Below are 18918 nucleotides of genomic sequence, written 5' to 3'. Positions count from 1 at the left end.
GAGTTCTGTGCAAACTTCTCACGCACAGAGAAATGTTATCTGGTGTAAGAAATAATAACAGGGTGCCATTCCCATGCTCTCAAGATTTCTTGTGACTTTGTAAAATGTATAGGTCAACCAAGAAAAATGCTGTCTTGTCTTTCTCACGCTCTTCTGTATAAATATGAGATGTTGAATAAAGTTGGTGTCAGACTGCGTCCCTTCGTGGAGACATGTCTGAACCTCTCGACCCCATCTTTGTTGTAGATTTCTCTTGCTTTAGTTTCCTTTCTAAGCCCCGCCGTGCATGTTCTCGGGACCTGATCGACTTTGCCGGCTGGCACCGGCAGGTGGCGCCCGAAAAAGGGACTCGGGAATCGGAGCGCGACGACGGCCACTGCCCGCCAGGATTGAAGTAAGTAACAAGGAATTCCTAATTATATGAAGTAAAAGGGCAGGGGGTGTTACTGTCGAGAGTAATAAATCATGGGACAAGGCAATAGCCGCCAGTTATTTGTACATATGTTGAAAACTATGTTAAAAGGTAGGGAAATTCATGTAAATAAGTTACAGCTAGAGAAGTTTTTACTTTTTATAGTGGAAGTTTGTCCCTGGTTTCCAGAGGAAGGAACAGTTAGTCTGGAAACTTGGAAAAAAGTAGGAAAACAATTGCAGACATATTACTCCTTACATGGTCCCAATCGTGTACCTGTGGATGCTTTTTCTTTGTGGACTCTCATAAGAGACTGTCTGTATCCTGAACATGAGGGACATAAAATTCAAACGGCTCTCAGAGATTCCACAGAACCCAGAGTTGCAGAGCCTTCTGCCCCTCCGCCTGAGCCGCTTTATGCTGTGCCTGAGGGAACAGCTTGTAAGGCTGGAGGGAGTGATGATGTGTTAAGCTCTGATGAACAAGAAGAGTTAAATGAACAAACAGCTCAGTACCATATAGAGGATATGCCTTGGGAAATAATGGTTAACATGCAATCCCCCCCGGGAAAAGGGGAATTAAAGCATTCAGGGCTTTCTGAAGAACAACTGGAAAATTTAATTCAGAAGATTGTTATAGCAGTAAAAAGGGATGCACAGGGAGACTCCCACTCCAGTCAGCCTGTGCCTCCAGCATGTCCTCCCTCGGTTCTTGCTGAACTTGATCCACCTCCACCTTTTGTAGAACCGAGAGAGCTTATATCTATCCCTGCTTCTTTGCCTGGTGAAAACATAAAAATTAGAAGTGAGATATTATTATCTCCTCTTCAACAAGCGATTAAGCGAGCTAATGAAGGAGAACATATTCCTGGGTTTTCAGGAATCTATCCAGTATTTGAAAATTCTCAACAACAGAGGTATTATGAACTGCTGCCCTTTAAACAACTTAAAGAGTTAAAAATGGCTTGTGCACAATATGGCCCGACTGCGCCGTTTACTCAGGCTATTATAGAGGCTTTAGGAAATCAAAATCTGCCACCTAATGATTGGAAACTGGTTGCTCGAGCTTGTCTATCTGGAGGAGATTATTTACTATGGAAATCTGAGTTTGTTGAACAGTGTGGGATCACAGGTGATATCAATCGGTGACAGGGACTGAACACCACTTATGAAATGATGGTGGGAGAGGGAGATTATTGAGACACTAATAGTCAATTATTTGCCTGGAGCCTACCCTCAGATTAGTGCTGTGGCTCTACGAGCATGGAAAAAACTTCCAAATTCTGATAAAAAGACTGAAGATTTATCTAAAATTCGCCAGGGGCCAGATGAACCATATCAGGATTTTGTTGCCCGCCTGCTTGAGGCAATTGGTAAAGTGATAGGGGATGAGCAGGCGGGGATGGTGTTGGCTAAACAGCTTGCTTATGAGAATGCCAATTCGCCTTGTCAAGCTGCCTTGAGACCTTACAGACAAAAAGGGATGCTTATCCGATTATGTACGGATTTGTGCCGATATCGGCCCTTCGTACGTTCAAGGCATAACTTTGGCCGCGGCATTACAGGGAAAGACAGTCAATATATCATAAGAGCCTTAAACGCTATTGAGACTGTTCCATTTATTGGTACTCTGAATTCTACTATCCAAACTCTTTTTCGTGATATACAACATTTAATTTGCTCCAGAGTTAATAAGTGCTATTTTGGTCATATTCGTGCTCACTCTGGACTTCCTGGACCCTTAGCATGAGGCAATGCTTTGGCTGATGAAGCTACACGTATGATATTTCCTTCATTGGAACAAATGGCAAAAACTTCTCACAGCTTACACCATCAAAACAGTAATAGCTTAAGACTTCAATTTGACATTACTCGAGAAGCTGCCAGACAGATTGTTAAGCAATGTCAAACACGTCCTCAAGTTTTTAGTGTCCCCCATTATGGAGTTAATCCCCGAAGATTGTTGCCAAACGATATATGGCAAATGGATGTTACTCATATTCCTGAATTTGGTAAACAAAAATTTGTTCATGTTACTATTGACACCTTCTCTGGCTTTTTACATGCCTCTCTACAATCCAGAGAAGCTAACAAACAACGTATAGCTCATTGCATTAAATGTTTTGCTGTTATGGGAACCCCTAAGACCATAAAAACAGACAATGGTCCAGGATACACTGGAAAAAATTTTCAACTATTTTGTACACAATTGTCTATCTCACATAAAACAGGTATCCCTTATAATCCTCAAGGTCAAGAAATTATTGAACGGGCACATCAAACTCTCAAACATCAATTGCAAAAACTAAAGAAGGGGGAATTGTATCCCAACACCCCCTCCAACTCTCTAAACCATGCTTTATTTGTTCTAAATTTTTTACAATTGGATATAAGTGGCCATTCAGCAGCACAGCGATTTTGGAATTTTGATGCACAAACAATAAGACCTAAAGTCTTTTGGAAAGACCCACTTGTAGGAAAATGGTATGGACCAGATCCTGTACTAATCTGGGGACAAGGGCATGTTTGTGTTTTCCCACAGGATGCCAAAGCGCCGCGCTGGCTGCCGGAAAGGTTGGTACTCACGGAGCAGACGATCTCTAGTAAACCAGATGAAGAGATTGGCGATTCAAGAGCATGATGAATTACCATCTCGGCAACAACTTCAGACATTGATGCGAGAGGCACAGAATCGTGTTGCTGTGCAGGGTGATCTGATATCGCCTTTAAGCTTCCTGATAACCTTATTAATTATCTTAAATCAGATTAATACTGCACATTCTAAAGAATATTCAAATGCTTACTGGGCTTATTTTCCCGATCCTCCCCTTCTCCAACCAGTGGGCTGGGAGGGTCAGTCCATCCCCATTTTAACTGTTTTAGTTCTTGCACCTTGTTTAATTAAAAAACTGATTGATGATCTATGGATGATAAAGGCTTCCATCTATGGAAATGGTCTGCAGTTAAAGGAACATAAGTAATACATTTGAATCAGTTCTAATGAGGTGGATGAAACTGGAGCCTATTATACAGAGTGAAGTAAGCCAGAAAGAAAAACACCAATACAGTATACTAACGCATATATATGGAATTTAGAAAGATGGTAACAATAACCCTGTGTACGAGACAGCAAAAGAGACACTGATGTATAGAACAGTCTTATGGACTCTGTGGGAGAGGGAGAGGGTGGGAAGATTGGGGAGAATGGCATTGAAACATGTAAAATATCATGTATGAAATGAGTTGCCAGTCCAGGTTCGATGCACGATACTGGATGGTTGGGGCTGGTGCACTGGGACGACCCAGAGGGATGGAATGGGGAGGGAGGAGGGAGGAGGGAGGAGGGAGGAGGGTTCGGGATGGGGAACACATGTATACCTGTGGCGGATTAATTTTGATATTTGGCAAATCTAATACAGTTGTGTAAAGTTTAAAAATAAAATAAAATTAAAAAAAAACAAAAACATACAACTGAAAAAAAAAATAAATAAAATGAATGTGAAAAAAAAAAAAAAGGGTATGAGGAATGAAATTGCATTTTGTGAAGGGAAAAGGAAGTAAGCCTAACTTACAGGTGGCTTTTTAGATGGACGATGACAGTAATGGGTACAGAAAGGGATAAGGTTTGTGAAAAGTCAACCCTGAGGAAAAGTTTTGTATATGGTTATGCTAGGTAGTTAGAATAGGGAAAAAAAAAAAAAAAAAGAAAGGAGATGCAGGGAGCTGCCCCTGAGAACGGGGTCTTTTGTCCGAAGGACACAGCTCTTGGAGCTGCCTCAGTCCTTGAGGGTTTGCTTGCAAACATAGCTCTCTGTCCCGCCACCCCAGAGATTAGGCGCTTATTTACTACAGGCACCTGGATTCTGTGCAAACTTCTCACACACAGAGAAATGTTATCTGGTGTAAGAAATAATAACAGGGTGCCATTCCCATGCTCTCAAGATTTCTTGTGACTTTTTGTAAGATGTATAGGTCAACCAAGAAAAATGCTAACTGTCTTGTCTTTCTCACGCTCTTCTGTATAAATATGAGATGCTGAATAAAGTTGGTGTCAGACTGCGTCCCTTTGTGGAGACATGTCTGAACCTTTTGACCCCATCTTTGTTGTAGATTTCTCTTGCTTTAGTTTCCTTTCTCAGCCCTGCCATGCATGTTCTTGGGACCTGGTTGACTTTGCCAGCTGGCACTGGCACCAAAGTAGATTTTAAAAACAAAACAAGTTAAAAAAAAAAAAAAAAATCTGCTGGGAAAGCAGAAACCAGACTTTGCTAGAGTTTAAGAGACACTAGGACAATAAATGAGAATTCTTCTTAAATACAGGTCAACTACTTATAATCAGGTTAGATCTATAATCTCTATCCTTCATTCTCCAGGTTACTAGTGGTGCAGGAGAAGGAAATATCGTGTCCTGGGAGCCCTGAGACTAGCTGTCCAATGAGGGTCTTTGGCTTCTGCAGGAAAGAATACAAGAGCGAGCTGAAATAGAGTGAAAATGGACTGATTCAGAGAGGTACACACTCCACAGACAGAATGTGGACTTTCTCAGAAGGCAAGAGTGCCCCCAAAGTATGGGGTTGTGAGTTTTAATGGGTTGGGGAATTTCATAGGATAGCAAGTGGGAAGAATATTCTTGCTATTCTGAGGAAGGGACGGGGAGTGTCAGGAGCTGGGTCACGGAACATTTTTTGCCTTTCATGGTCAGCCTTGGAACTATCACAATGCCTGTCATGGTGCAAGGGGAATGATTTTTAGTGTTCTAATGAAGGTGTAATGAGTTAGAGGTCAGTGACCAGATCATACTCAACACCATCTTGATTGTAGCTAGTTTGAGCCAGTTTTTGTGGGATCCTGTTTTTCTTAATATCTATGCTCCTGTCCTCATTTTGTTAACCATTGTGCCCCCTCCTTCCTGTCTCACAAGCATAGACACAGTTCCCATAGGGATGAGGCCATCTTAGCCCCCTACCCAGGAGCCCAGACATGGTTCTCTTGCACCCTGATGCCTAGTCTCTTCCCTTTCCTATTTAAACAGTACCTAGTTGTCTTCCTCAAATGAGGGACTCCAAGGAATTCCACTAATTTCAGGAGCAACATCAAACCCCTGCCAAGAGGGAGTTACTTTGTGAGTAAAAAACAACAACAACAAAACAAACAAAGTTGATTATTTCTTTGTGCTTAGGGAAGAAATTGGTCTCTTTCTCTTCATTGGATTGTCACCACAGGTAACAAAGGAAACAGTCATTAAAGGTAAGGTGGTGCCCTTAATATTCCAGGAGGCCAGGTGCTGATGAAGCAGTAACTAGCAAAGCCACCAACAATTCCCTGGAGTAAAAGTAGAATCCGGGGCTTCCCAGATGACTCAGTGGTAAAGCACCCGCCTACCAATGCCGGAGACACAAGAGACGCAGGTTTGATGCCTGGTTGGGAAGATCCCCTGGAGAAAAAAACAGCAACGCACTCCAATATTCTTGCCCAGGAAATCGAATGGACAGAGGAGGACGGTGGGCTACAGTCTACGGGGTCACAAAACAGTTGGATTCGACTGAGCAACTAAACAACAGAAAGTAGAATCTGGGTCATAAAATAAAAATCTAACCTTTTTTCTTTCCCTTTGTGCTGAGTTGACTTTCACTTGCTCACGAGTCACCTCCTGCAGAGGGCTCGCATCCCTGGCCCTACAGACAAGACTCCCTGGGGAGAAATGGCTCCATGGACACCTCAGTGCAGAGGGCCGAGGGCAGAGACGTTGCTCCCGGGGCTGTGATCAAGATGGTGGCCAGGGGGCGGTGGGCAGAGACGATGCACCTGGCACTGGATCTGGGTGCGTAGCTACACAGCTGAGCCCGGACTCCCGAGAACCCCGCCCCTCTCCATTCACATGAACCACTGGCAGCAGCCCCTGGAGGGCTTTTAGTGGGGAGCATGTGCTCCAGAGCAAGTTCTGTTGGAACTAGCCACACCTGGTAAAGGATGCTTGTTGGGGTCTAACGTGGGATGGTGGGTAACAGAACAGGAAGAAATCCAACCCCCTTCTGCTCAATAAGAGTATGATTCTCCTAGAGACGTAGGTAAGGGAGAAGCAGCAGACTAGTTAAGAAAATTATTACTTAATACCATTGTAGTTTGCATCATTCCCTTTAAAAGTTATATTTACTCTTGAAAATCTATGCCTCCCCTCCTGATAGAAGCCAGGTGAGGCTGACATACCTTCCTGTTCTATCAGGTCAAAGACTTAAAGAACCAGATTCTCAGGAGCCTCTCAGAGTGGGACTCTTGAGGGAAATCTGTTGTCTGGGTGACCAGGTTCACACTAGACCCAGAAACCAAGAGCATCTTCTCCTTCAGATGCCCCCAGTTTTCCTGACATGAGCCCCAAGAAACACCCTGTCATGCTAAACTGAGGATTTAAACTCAAGATTTACTGGGTGGCCAGGGAATGGAGCCTGACTCAAGTGATGAGACCTTCATGGGGATGGGATTTTCCCATGAGGATGGGTCTCCTGCAGGAGGCAGGTAGAGATTCATGTGAACAGAGTGGAAGGGGACCCTCAGTAAAAACCCAGGTTCAAGAGGGATTATGTTGCCATGGGGAGTTCCCTCCAAAGAAAGAAATTGTAGTCACTCAGTTGTTTCCGACTCTCTGCGACCCCATAAACCATAGCCTGCCAAGCTACTCTGTCTGTGGAAATCTCTAGGCAGGAGTACTGGGGTGGATTGCCATTCCCTTTTCCAGGGGCTCTTCCCAACTCAGGGATTGAACCTGGGTCTTCCATATTGCAGGCAAATTCTTTACTATCTCAGCCACAAGGGAAGCCTAGTCTCAATTCTCTAAGTGATTTCCCCTTTATAATATAGGAAAAGACAAATTGTGAAAAACTTTAGCTCTTTCCCTGCTTACTGAAATAGATACTGACCCTTTGAAACCTATTCTGGTTCTTGAGTTAACTGAGACCATCCCTGCCCAGTGCAGGGCTGCAGTTCCAGGGAGCCTGATGGGACAAGAAGGTGAGATAGAAAGGGGAACAGTCTCCCCACATCCACTCACTGACCTAATGGGGAGAGAGCGTCAGCCTGTCAAGTGGACCGTGACTCAAAAACTCAGGTCCTGAGAGCAGTCCTGTGAAGGGGACAGAGCAGGAGGTTAGGGGGAAATTCCCCACAGTAGCAGGGAGCTCTCCTTACTGCACAGTCAGGAACACCAGGGAGAATGAATCTGCTGTCTGTCACTACATCAACCACCTGAGACATAAGCACCCTGAGGCAGTGGTCACTTTTTCATTACTCAGTACAGTTGTGAGGCTGATGAGGCAGAGTTGTTGCTGGCCTCCTGGGCTCACTCACAGGCCTGCCCACAGCCAGGGACCCCGCTGGCACTGGGTGTCCAGATGGGACTCACTTCCACTCCAGCCTGAGCTGGGATGGCTGGAGGACCTGGGGTGGCCTGGTTTCTCTCCCCATGTGGCCTCTCATCTTAGGCTTTAGTACAGCTTGGTGGTCAGGGAGGGAGTCTGTGATGGAGTCACCTTCAAGGTGAGGTCTCCTAAAGGATTAGAAGGCAGCAGTGAGCAGGGAAAAGGGGCAGAGGCTGGTGAGAGGGGAGAAATTGACTTATAAAAGAGAATAGCAAGACCCTGTGAGGGAAGAGGAAGTATGACACTTTCTAGAAAAACAGGAATAAGGTTAGGTTGGTTACTGCAAGTAATATAAGAAAAGAGGGGAGGTGAGTGTCCAGTCATGCAAATTCAAGGAGCTAAGGAGGTTTTGTTTGTTTTTAATCTTCCTACTAAGAGTGGGAAACCGTTGAAAAGTTTTAAGCAATGGGGTGACATGACCTGATGTTCTCTTTAAAGAAACAGCATGATTATGCATTTCAGGTTTTACAGGGGGAATGGAGCAGGCTTTCTCAAACTTAGCACTGTTGACATTTGGACCAGACAAGTCTTTGTTGGTGAGGGGACCTGTACATTGCAGGGTGTGTCACAGCGTCCCCGACCTCTATCCACTGGATGTAGTAGTCACCTCCTCCCTCAGTCGTGACAACCAAAAATGTGTCCAGACGTTGTTGGTGAGGTATCCTCAGGGAAGCCAGTTCCTGGTTGAGAACCACTGGGCTAGAGTGAATGCAGAGTTTCCTCTGTCTTCCGGGAGAGAAATACTCCTCACCTGGCTTGAGTGGTGGAGGTGGAGCTGAGATGAGCAGATGGGACTGCAGAGACCGGGAGATGAACTCAGCAGTACTTGGGGGGACAGACCCATCACTATGATCCAGTTCTCAATCCTCTCTCTGCTTCCCTCCTTCAACATTCCACCTGCTCTGAAGAAGGAATCTGGTCTTGTGTTGGGGATACTCATAGTTGGGTGGCAAAAGGATAGTATGTGGAATGTAAAGTTCTCTTTCACCCTGTTGTAGTTAGTTGATCCAACACTCATATAGTGTTGAAGTCTGATAAAGGAATTTATTTCTCACGTGGGGTGAAAGTTTGATCAAGGAACTGATTGAAAATCAGTAAGGTAGGGCCAAAAAACCCAAAAGTTAAAAAAAACAACAAAAGGGACTTCCCTGGCGGTCGAGTGGTTAATACGACTATGTGCTCCCGATACAGGAGGTACAGGTTTAATCTTATTTTCCCTGGTTGGGGAACAAAGACCCCCCCTGCCACACAGTGTGACATTAAAAAAAAAAAAAAAAAAAAAAGGAAAGAAGGCAGGTTAGTCCCATGATTGTTTGTTTACTTGTTTTATTTTTGGCTGTGCTAGTCTTTCAGTCTTTGTTGCTTTCATGCAGCTTTCTCTAGTTGAGGAGAGCAGGGGCTGCTCTGCATTGTGATGTGTGAGATTCTGGTTGCAGTGACTTCCCTTGTTGTGGACCACAGGCTCTAGGTATGTGGGCTTCAGGAGTTGCAGCATGGGCACTCAGCAGTTGTGGCACACAGGCTTGGATGTTCCACAGCATGTGGAATCTTCCCAGACCAGGGATCGAAGCTGTGTCCCCTGCATTGGCAGGTGGATTCTTATTCACTGTGCCACCAGGGAACTCCTCCCAGGCTTATTTTTAAATGAAGGAAGTCTAGAGGTCTGGACAGCAAACTGAGATGTGAGGGCAATGGAGAGAGGGCTCTGGAATGAACTTGCTGAGGTACTAGCAGCAAACCTTAGAACATTTGTCTGCAGAGACAACCATGTTTTTAAATATAACTGTGCCCTCATTCCCTTGGTTTTTCATGTTCTTATTCAGTCACTTAGTCATGTCCAAGTCTTTGAGACCTTATGAACTAGAGCACACCAGACTCCTCTGTCCTCCACTGTCTCCTGGAGTTTGCTCAAATTCATGTCCATTTAGTCAGTGAAGCTATTTAACCATCTCATCCTCTGCCACCCCCATCTCCTTTTGCCTTCATTCTTTCCCAGAATCAGGGTCTTTTCCAATGAGATGGCTCTTTGCATTAGGTGGCCAAAGTATTGACGTTTCAGCAACAATCCTTCCAGTGAATATTCAAGGTTGATTTCCTTTAGGATTGACTGGTTTGATATCCTTGCTATTCAAGGGACTCTCAAGAGTCTTCTCCAGACCACAATTCAAAAGCATCAGTTCTTTGGCCCTCAGCCTTCTTTATGCTCCAACTCTCACATGGATACATAACTATGGGAAAAACCAGAGCTTTGACTATATGGACCTTTGTCGGCAATGTAACATCTGCTTTTTAATACACTCTCTAGCTTTGTGATACCTTTTCTACCAAGGAGCAAGTGTCATTTAATTTCATAACTGCAGTCACCATCTGCATTGATTTTGGAGCTCAAGAAAATGAAATCTGTTACTGCTTTCACTTTTTCCTTTTTTATTTGCCATGAAGTGATGGAATCATATACCATAATCTTAGTTTTCTTTCATGTTGAGTTGCAAGCCAGCTTTTTCACTCTCCTCTTTCACCCTCATCAAGAGGTTCTTAATTTTCTCTTCACTTTCTGCCATTACAGTGGTATCATCCACATATCTGAGGCTGTTGATACTTCTGCTGGAAATCTTGATTCAAACTTGTAATTCATCCAGCCAGACATTTTGCATGATGTACTCTGCATAGAAGATAAATAAGCAGGGTGACAAAATACAGCCTTGATGTACTCCTTTCCCAATTTTGAACCAATTAGTTGTTCCACATCTGGTTGTAACTGTTGCTTCTTGACTCACATACACATTTCTTTCTGCATAATGAATAATAATTCTCTCTTCTGTGCCTGCCTATTAAGGAAGTATCATGAGGAATGCTGAGTTCCCAACCCTAAAACACTGGGAATTCATCTGATCAAAAACCCTGTCCTTAGTTCTTATTTGTTCATATCCTATCATGGCAAGTAGGTGTTTAAACTTTTTATTATAGAAATTTTCAAACATATCCAAAAGTAGAATAGCACAATGAACTTCCACGAAACAAGCTTCACCAGTTATTCACATGTTTTCCATCTCATTTCATTAAGCTCTCCTCTTTTACAGTAGTGCCACCAATGTTTAGCACAACTTCCAGATACATATTTCACCCACTGATATTCGAGTACACATTTCTAAGAGCTAAACACTTGAGAAAGATAAACACAGTACCATCATCCCTTTACTAATCACATGAACATTAATATATATGTGTGTGTATGAATATATATACTCACACTCAGTACAGTATCTCAAGAGCATCTTAAGAAACAGACAGTTGCCTGCTAAAATCTTAATGCTAGTATTTCACTACAGTTTTCATCAGATCCATCAGCCTTTATAAGCATGCACATTTAATTCAGCATTACAATCCTTTATGTATTGAACCCAAGAGGTTGTTCCAATGATCACTGCTTCCTTTTCTATTTTTTAATTAAATTTATTTATTTTAATTGGATGCCAAGTACAATATTTTGACATGAATCCACCATGGGTGTACATGTGTTCCCCATCCTGAATGCCTTCCCACCTCCCTCCCCATCCCATCCCTCTGCTGCTGCTGCTGCTAAGTCGCTTCAGTCGTGTCCAACTCTGTGTGATCCCATAGACGACAGCCCACCAGGCTCCCCCATCCCTGGGATTTTCCAGGCAAGAGTACTGGAGTGGGGTGCCATTGCCTTCTCCATCCCATCCCTCTGGGTCATTCTAAATCATCACAAGCCATTGGTTTAGTACTGCACTTGGGCTTCCTTGGTGGCTTAGTTGGTAAAACATCCATCTGCAATGCAGGAGACCTGGGCTTGATCCCTGGCTTGGGAAGATCCCCTGGAGAAGGGAAAGGCTACCACTCCAGTATTCTGAGTGACTTTCACTTTCTTTCACACTTATTTGGAATTTTACATGAGGGCAGTTTCTGGAATGATTTATTTCTTCCCTTTGAAACATTGGATAGTGAGCTTCAGTCTTATCTTGATACCACTCTTTTTCTTTTGTTATTATTATGCAATAAGCAAATGAGATAATTTTCCACCCAACAACTGGAGCCAGATAATAAACATGAGTTTGAGGGCTTTCCTGGTGGCTGAGATGGTAAAGAATCTGCCTGCAATGTGGGAGGCCTGGGTTTGATCCCTGGGATTGGGATGATCCCCTGGAAAAGGGAATGACTACCCACTCTCATATTCTTTCCTGGAGAATCCATGGACAGAGAAGCCTGGCAGGCTACAGTCCATGGGGTCACAAAGACTAGGACATGACTGAGCGACTAATACTTTTATTTTCACTTTGAGAAGAGGTAGGAACAGGCCAAAGACCTGGAGTGTTGGGAAGGGCTGCCAGTGACACGGAGGTCAGTTCAGTTGCTCAGTCGTGTCCGACTCTTTGTGACCCCATGAATTGTAGCACGCCAGGCCTCCCTGTCCATCACCAACATCCGGAGTTCACTCAAACTCATGTCCATCGAGTCGGTGATGCCATCCAGCCATCTCATCTTCTGTCATCCCCTTTTCCTCCTGTCCCTAATCCCTCCCAGCATCAGGGTCTTTTCCAACGAGTCAACTCTTTGCATGAGGCGGCCAAAGTATTGGAATTTCAGCCTCAGCATCAGTCCTTCCAATGAACACGTAGGACTGATCTCCTTTAGAATGGACTGGTTGGATCTCCTTGCAGTCCAAGGGACTCTCAAGAGTCTTCTCCAACACCACAGTTCAAAAGCATCAATTCTTCCGTGCTCAGCTTTCTTCACAGTCCAACTCTCACATCCGTACATGACCACTGGAAAAACCATAGCCTTGACTAGATGGACCTTTATTGGCAAGATAATATCTCTGCTTTTCAATGTGCCATCTAGGTTGGCCATAACTTTCCTTCCAAGGAGTAAGCGCCTTTTAATGTCAGGGCTACAATCACCATCTGCAGTGATTTTGGAGCCCCCAAAAATAAAGTCTTACACTGTTTCCACTGTTTCCCCATCTATTTCCCATGAAGTGATGGGATCAGATGCTATGATTTTAGTTTTCTGAATGTTGAGCTTTAAGCCAACTTTTCATTCTCCTCTTTTACTTTCATCAAGAGGCTTTTTAGTTCCTCTTCACTTTCTGCCATAAGGGTGGTATCATCGGCATATCTTAGGTTATTGATATTTCTCCCAGCAATCTTGATTCTAGCTTGTGCTTCTTCCAGCCCAGCGTTTCTCATGATGTACTCTGCACATAAGTTAAATAGGCAGGGTGGCAATATACAGCCTTGACATACTCCTTTTCCTATTTGGAACCAGTTCATTGTTCCATGTCCAGTTCTAACTGTTGCTTCCTGACCTGCATATAGGTTTCTCAAGAGGCAGGTCAGGTGGTCTGGTATTCCCATGTCCTTCAGAATTTTCCACAGTTTATTGTGATCCACACAGTCAAAGGCTTTGGCGTAGTCAATAAAGCAGAAATAGATGTTTTTCTGGAACTCTCTTGCTTTTTTGATGATCCAGCAGATGTTGGCAATTTGATCTCTGGTTCCTCTGCCTTTTATAAAACCAGCTTGAACATCTGGAAGTTCACAGTTCATGGACACAGAGGTCAGGGGCCAACAAAGCTAATTTCCCTCCCTGTCACAGGTGTAGGGGATCTGGTTCTGGTGAAATGCTGTGATGTATGCCTTTGCTGTGTGTTACGTGCTCCACACCCTAGTTTAAAAGTGAGATAAGAAACTAAGCAACACCTCAGACCCTCCTGTCTTTGCCATACTCCCAGTTCTCCCCTTGTCCTGAGTGAAGTCACTCAACTATCAAGGGATAAGATTTTACACAAAGGAAAAGATGGTTTAAGAGAGATTTCAGCTCTGAGATAGAACTCTGGGAAGCCTTGAATGAATATGAGAGGAAATCCAAGGGCAAGTACAAGGGCAGAGGGAATGGAAGGGTGGAGGTGCTGGGGGTAGGGCCGGGGAAGGACTGGCTGTGGGACCAGAGGACACTCATTCATCTCACCCTCCTCCCTACCTCTAAGTCACGGGCTCACTCAACAGTCAGGGTGCTGGGGATGGAGACATGACAAGCCTTCTCCTACCCTCAGGCCTGCTGTTCTGGGGAAAGTGAATGAAGAGTTCTCAGAGGTTGAAGGATAGGACTCAGGGATAATCAGTCCTTCCTTCCCTGGGAGTGGATGAGAGATTTGGACACTGTAAAATGTGTGACATCCCTATTTAAGCAGCTTGTTTGGGGGTACAGAGTAGCAGCCATTTATACAAAGAGACACAACACGTGTTTCCCTCAGGTTGAGTTTCCATTCACAGCCTTGACCTCAGAGCCTCAGCATATCATAGAACCAGCCATAGGAAGCCCTCAGGGAACATCTCCATGGCACATTCATCCTGGGAGCCTCTTTCACACACACAGGACAAGCTTTGTGCGAATCACAGCAACTAGCTGTCGGCCATACTCTTCCTGAACTTCCCAGTTCTTTTCTCCCTTCTCTCTCCAACTGTCTTCTATTTAAATCATGCAGGTGTCCTAACCCTGCCCTCAAACACCTGAAGTTTATTAGCCACTATGTCCTAAGTCCAAGGGGAAAAGAAAACCAAGTGGACACATTTGAGACTTGGAAAATTGTTCACCTACCACCTGGATGTTTTCAAAGTCAGTCACTAAATACTGAGCCCACCTGTGCCCGGGCTCCTAGACAGGTGCTGGGGTCCCTGGAGGAGACACAACTGCCACTCTTCCCGGCTGAAGGAAGGAGAGGAGAAAGGAGCCAAGAAAGGAGGGGAGAGGGGCAGGGACGGGGGTTCATCTCAGGGAGAAAGAGTCCTGCTGGGTAGAGCCATGTCTCACTTGTGACCTGAGAGGAGAGTAAAAGTCTGTCAATAAAATATGTGTGCAGGGAGAAGGTTTCCTTGGCAGAAAAAGATGGGTCCAAAGGTCCAGAGCAAAGGAGAGGTTGGTGGATGTGAGAAACTAAAACAGTTAAGACACATTGGAGCTCAGGCTAGAGTGAGAGAAAGTCTGGAGATGAAGCAGGAGAGCAGGCAGGACTCAAGTGATGGAGGAGTCATCCCACTTCCTCCTGTGGACACAGTCTTCTGTCCTAAAAGAGTCCTTCCCCAACTCCTTACATGCCCCATTAGGGTTTTTCACTGAGTAGTTAAAATCCAACCTTCCTCAGCACCTTCTAGGGCAGGCCTGGGACTAGATCTGGAGGAAAATAGTGATAACACTCAGTCCTCCTAGTAAGTGGGCCATGTAATTATGTTCTTTTTGAAACACCAACTATCAAACACAATGACTCTATCTAAGACACAGGAGAAAAAAATTAAAGACTAAAAAAAAATTTAAAAATCCCACATAATCAACTCCTTTCAGTTAAGTCACTCAGTCGTGTCTGACTCTTTGCAACCCCATGGACTGCAACATGCCAGGCTTCCCTGTCCATCACCAACTCCCAGAGTTTACTCAAACTCATGCCCATTGAATCAGTGATGCCATCCAACCATCTCATCCTCTGACGTCCCCCTCTCCTACCTTTAATCTTCCCCAGCATCAGGGTCTTTTCTAATGAATCAGTTCTTCCCATCAGGTGGCCAAAGTCTGGAGCTTCAGCATCCAATGAATATTTAGGACTGATTTCCTTTAGGGTGGACTGGTTGGATCTCCTTGCAGTCCACGGGACTCTCTAGAGTCTTCTCCAACACTACAGTTCAAAAGCATCAATTCTTCGGTGCTCAGCTTTCTTTATGGTCCGGCTCTCACATCTATATATGACTACTGGAAAAAACATAGCTTTGACTAGACAGACCTTGGTTGGCAAAGTAATGTCTCTGCTTTATAATATGCTGTCTAGGTAGGTTATAACTTTCCTTCCAAGGAGCAAGTATCTTTTAATTTCATGGCTGCAGTTACCATCTGCAGTGATTTTGGAGCCCCCCAAAATAAAGTCTGTCACTGTTTCCATTCTTTATCCATCTATTTGCCATTAAGTGATGGGATTGGATGCCATGATCTTTGTATTTTGAATGTTGAGTTTTAAGGCAGCTTTTTTCAATCTCCTCGTTTAATTTCAAAAGTCTTTTAGTTCCTCTTCACTTTCTGCTAAAAGGTTGGTGTCATCTGCATACTGATATTTATCCCGGCAATCTTGATTCCAGCTTGTGCTTCTTCCCGCCCAGCATTTAGTATGATCTAGGCAATGGCACCCCACTCCAGCACTCTTGCCTGGAAAATCCCATGGGCAGAGGAGCCTGGTAGGCTGCAGTCCATGGGGTCGCAAAGAGTCGGACACGACTGAGCGACTTCACTTTCACTTTTCACTTTCATGCATTGGAGAAGGAAATGGCAACCCACTCCAGTGTTCTTGCCTGGAGAATCCCAGGGACGGGGGAGCCTGTTGGGCTGCCATCTATGGGGTCACACAGAGTCGGACACGACTGAAGTGACTTAGCAGCAGCAGCAGTCTGCATTTAAGTTAAATAAGCAGGGTGACAATATACAGCCTTGATGTACTCTTTCCCAATTAGGTTGCACCATGTCCGGTTCTAACTCTTCCTTCTTGACCTGCATACAGATTTCTCAGGAGGCAGGTCACGTGGTCTGGTATTCCCATCACTTGAAGGATTTTCCACAGTTTTTTGGGATCCACACAGTCAAAGGCTTTGGCGTAGTCAATAAAGCAGAAGTAGATGTTTTTTTCTGGAAATCTCTTGCTTTTTCTATGATCCAATGGATGTTGGCATTTTGATCTCTGGTTCCTCTGCCTTTTCTAAATCCAGCTTGAACATCTGGCGGTTCTCAGTTCTCATACTGATGAATCCTCACCTGGAGATTGTTGACCATTAATTTGCCAGCAGGTGAGATGAGTGTAATTGAGCAGTAGTTTGAATATTCTTTGGCATTGCCCTTCTTTGGGATTGGAATTAAAATTCACCTTTTCCAGTCCTGTGGCCACTGCTGAGTTTTCCAAATTTGCTGGCATACTGAGTACAGCACTTTTACAGCATTATCTTTTAGGATTTGAAATAGTTCAACCGGAATTCTATTACCTCTACTAGCTTTATTCATAGTGATACTTCCTAAGGTCCATCTGACTTCACATTTCAGGATGTCTGGCTCTAGGTCAGTGATCACACCATCATGGTTATCCAGGTCATTAAGTTTTTTTTTTGTTTTTTTTTTTTTGCATAGTTTGGTGTTTTCTTGCCACTTTTTAAAAATATCTTCTGCTTCTGTTAAGTACATTCTCTTTGTGTCCTTTATTGTATCCATCTTTGCATGAAATGTTCCCTTGGTATTTTAATTTTCTTGAAGAGATCTCTAGTCTTGCCAATTCTATTGTTTTCCTCTATTTTTTTGCATTGATCACTTAAGAAGGCTTTCTTATCTCTCCTTGCTGTTCTTTGAAATTCTGCATTCAGATGGGTATATCCTTCCTTTGCCTTTAGCTTCTCTTCTTTCCTCAGCTAATTGTAAGGCCTCCTCAGACAACCATTTTGTCTTTTTACATTTCTTCTTCTTGGGGATGGTTTTGATCACAGCCTTCTGTATGATGTTATGAACCTCCATCTATAGTTCTTCAGACACTCTATTTATTGGATCTGATTCCTTTAATCTATTTGTTATTTCTACTCATAAGGGATTTGATTAGGTCATATCTGAATGGTCTAGTAGTTTTCCCTACTTTCTTCAATTTAAGTCTGAATTTGGCAATAAGGAGTTCATGATCTGAACCACAGTCAGCTTCCAGTCTTGTTTTTGCTGACTGTATGGACTTCTCTATCTTTGGCTGAAAAGAATATAATCAATATGATTTCAGTGTTGACCATCTGGTGACATCCATGTGTAGAGTCATCTCCTGTGTTTTGGGAATTGGGTGTTTGCTCTGACCAGTGCCTACTCTTGGCAAAACTATGTTAGCCTTTGCCATGCTTTGTTTTGTACTCCAAGACCAAATTTGCCTGTTACTCCAGGTATCTCTTGACTTCCTACTTTTGTATTCCACTCTTCTATGATGAAAAGCACACCTTCTTTTGGTATTAGTCCTAGAAGGTCTTGTAGATTTACATATAACATTCAACTTTAGCTTCTTTGGCATTAGTGGTTGGGGCATAGACTTGGATTAGTGTGATATTGAATGGTTTGCCTTGGAAACAGAGACCATTCTGTTGTTTTTGAAATTGCACCCAAGTCCTGCACTTCAGACTCTTTTGTTGACTATGAGGGGTACTCCATTTCCTCTAAGGGATTCTTGCCCACAGTAATAGAAGAAATGGTCATCTGAATTAAATTCAGTCATTCCAGTCTATTTTAGCTGAGTCCTAAAATGTCGATGTTCACTCTTGCCATCTCCTGTTTGATCACTTCCAATTTACCTTGATTCATGGGCCTAACATTCCAAGATCCTATGTAATACTGTTCTTTACAGCATCAGACTTTACTTCCATGGTCAGTCACATCCACAATGGGCCATTGTTTTCTCTTTGGCTCTGTCTCTTCATTCTTTCTGGAGTTATTTCTCCACTCTTCATATTGAGCAATTACAAGCCTTGGGAGTTCATCTTTCAGTGTCATATCTTTATGCCTTTTCATACTGTTCATGGGGTTCTCAAGACAAGAATACTGAAGTGGTTTGCCATACCCTTCTCCAGTAGACCACGTTTTGTCATAAATGTGAATTAAAGCAGCTGCCATTTGGGAAGAAAGATCTTTTGCCTCCAACAGTGGTTCTCAGTTGGCAACAGGGTAGAATCACCTGTGGGGTTTTAGTAATAAAAAGTGTCGACTCCTGCCTCCCATCCCCAAGATTCTGATTTAACTGAGAGGACTACTCAGCACTGGGATTTTATAGAGCTCCTCTGGTGATTCGAATTTGCAGCCAAGTTTACAAACCACCGGCCTTTGTCATATTGAGGATATAAAGGACTGTACCTGGAGAAGGTAACTGAATATACAGGGATCAAGTGATTCTTCAGGAGCAGGAGTGTGCATTTCTGTGTGTGGAGGTGGGGATGAATGAGGATGAGGCAAAGCTAGAGGCCCCAACCTTCTTGCCTGCCATGAGGCCTTCCTGGTCCCTCATTCCATGAACTTTCCATGTGCCTCACCT

General features: G+C 43.8%; 1 long non-coding RNA gene across 1 annotated transcript; it reads right to left on the bottom strand.

Moving 5' to 3' along the window:
• Positions 1-521: 521 nt before the first annotated feature.
• Positions 522-6304, bottom strand: LOC129624658 (uncharacterized). The gene is made up of 3 exons (XR_008701088.1): positions 6008-6304; positions 2998-3154; positions 522-1192 (listed from the first exon to the last, which is right to left on the bottom strand). It is a non-coding gene; the product is annotated as an uncharacterized LOC129624658 (long non-coding RNA).
• Positions 6305-18918: the final 12614 nt, after the last annotated feature.

Source organism: Bubalus kerabau, chromosome 12 (assembly GCF_029407905.1).
Source record: "Bubalus kerabau isolate K-KA32 ecotype Philippines breed swamp buffalo chromosome 12, PCC_UOA_SB_1v2, whole genome shotgun sequence".
In the NCBI taxonomy this organism is placed as follows: Eukaryota; Metazoa; Chordata; class Mammalia; order Artiodactyla; family Bovidae; genus Bubalus; species Bubalus kerabau.
This window is presented reverse-complemented; position numbering and strand designations above follow the sequence as displayed.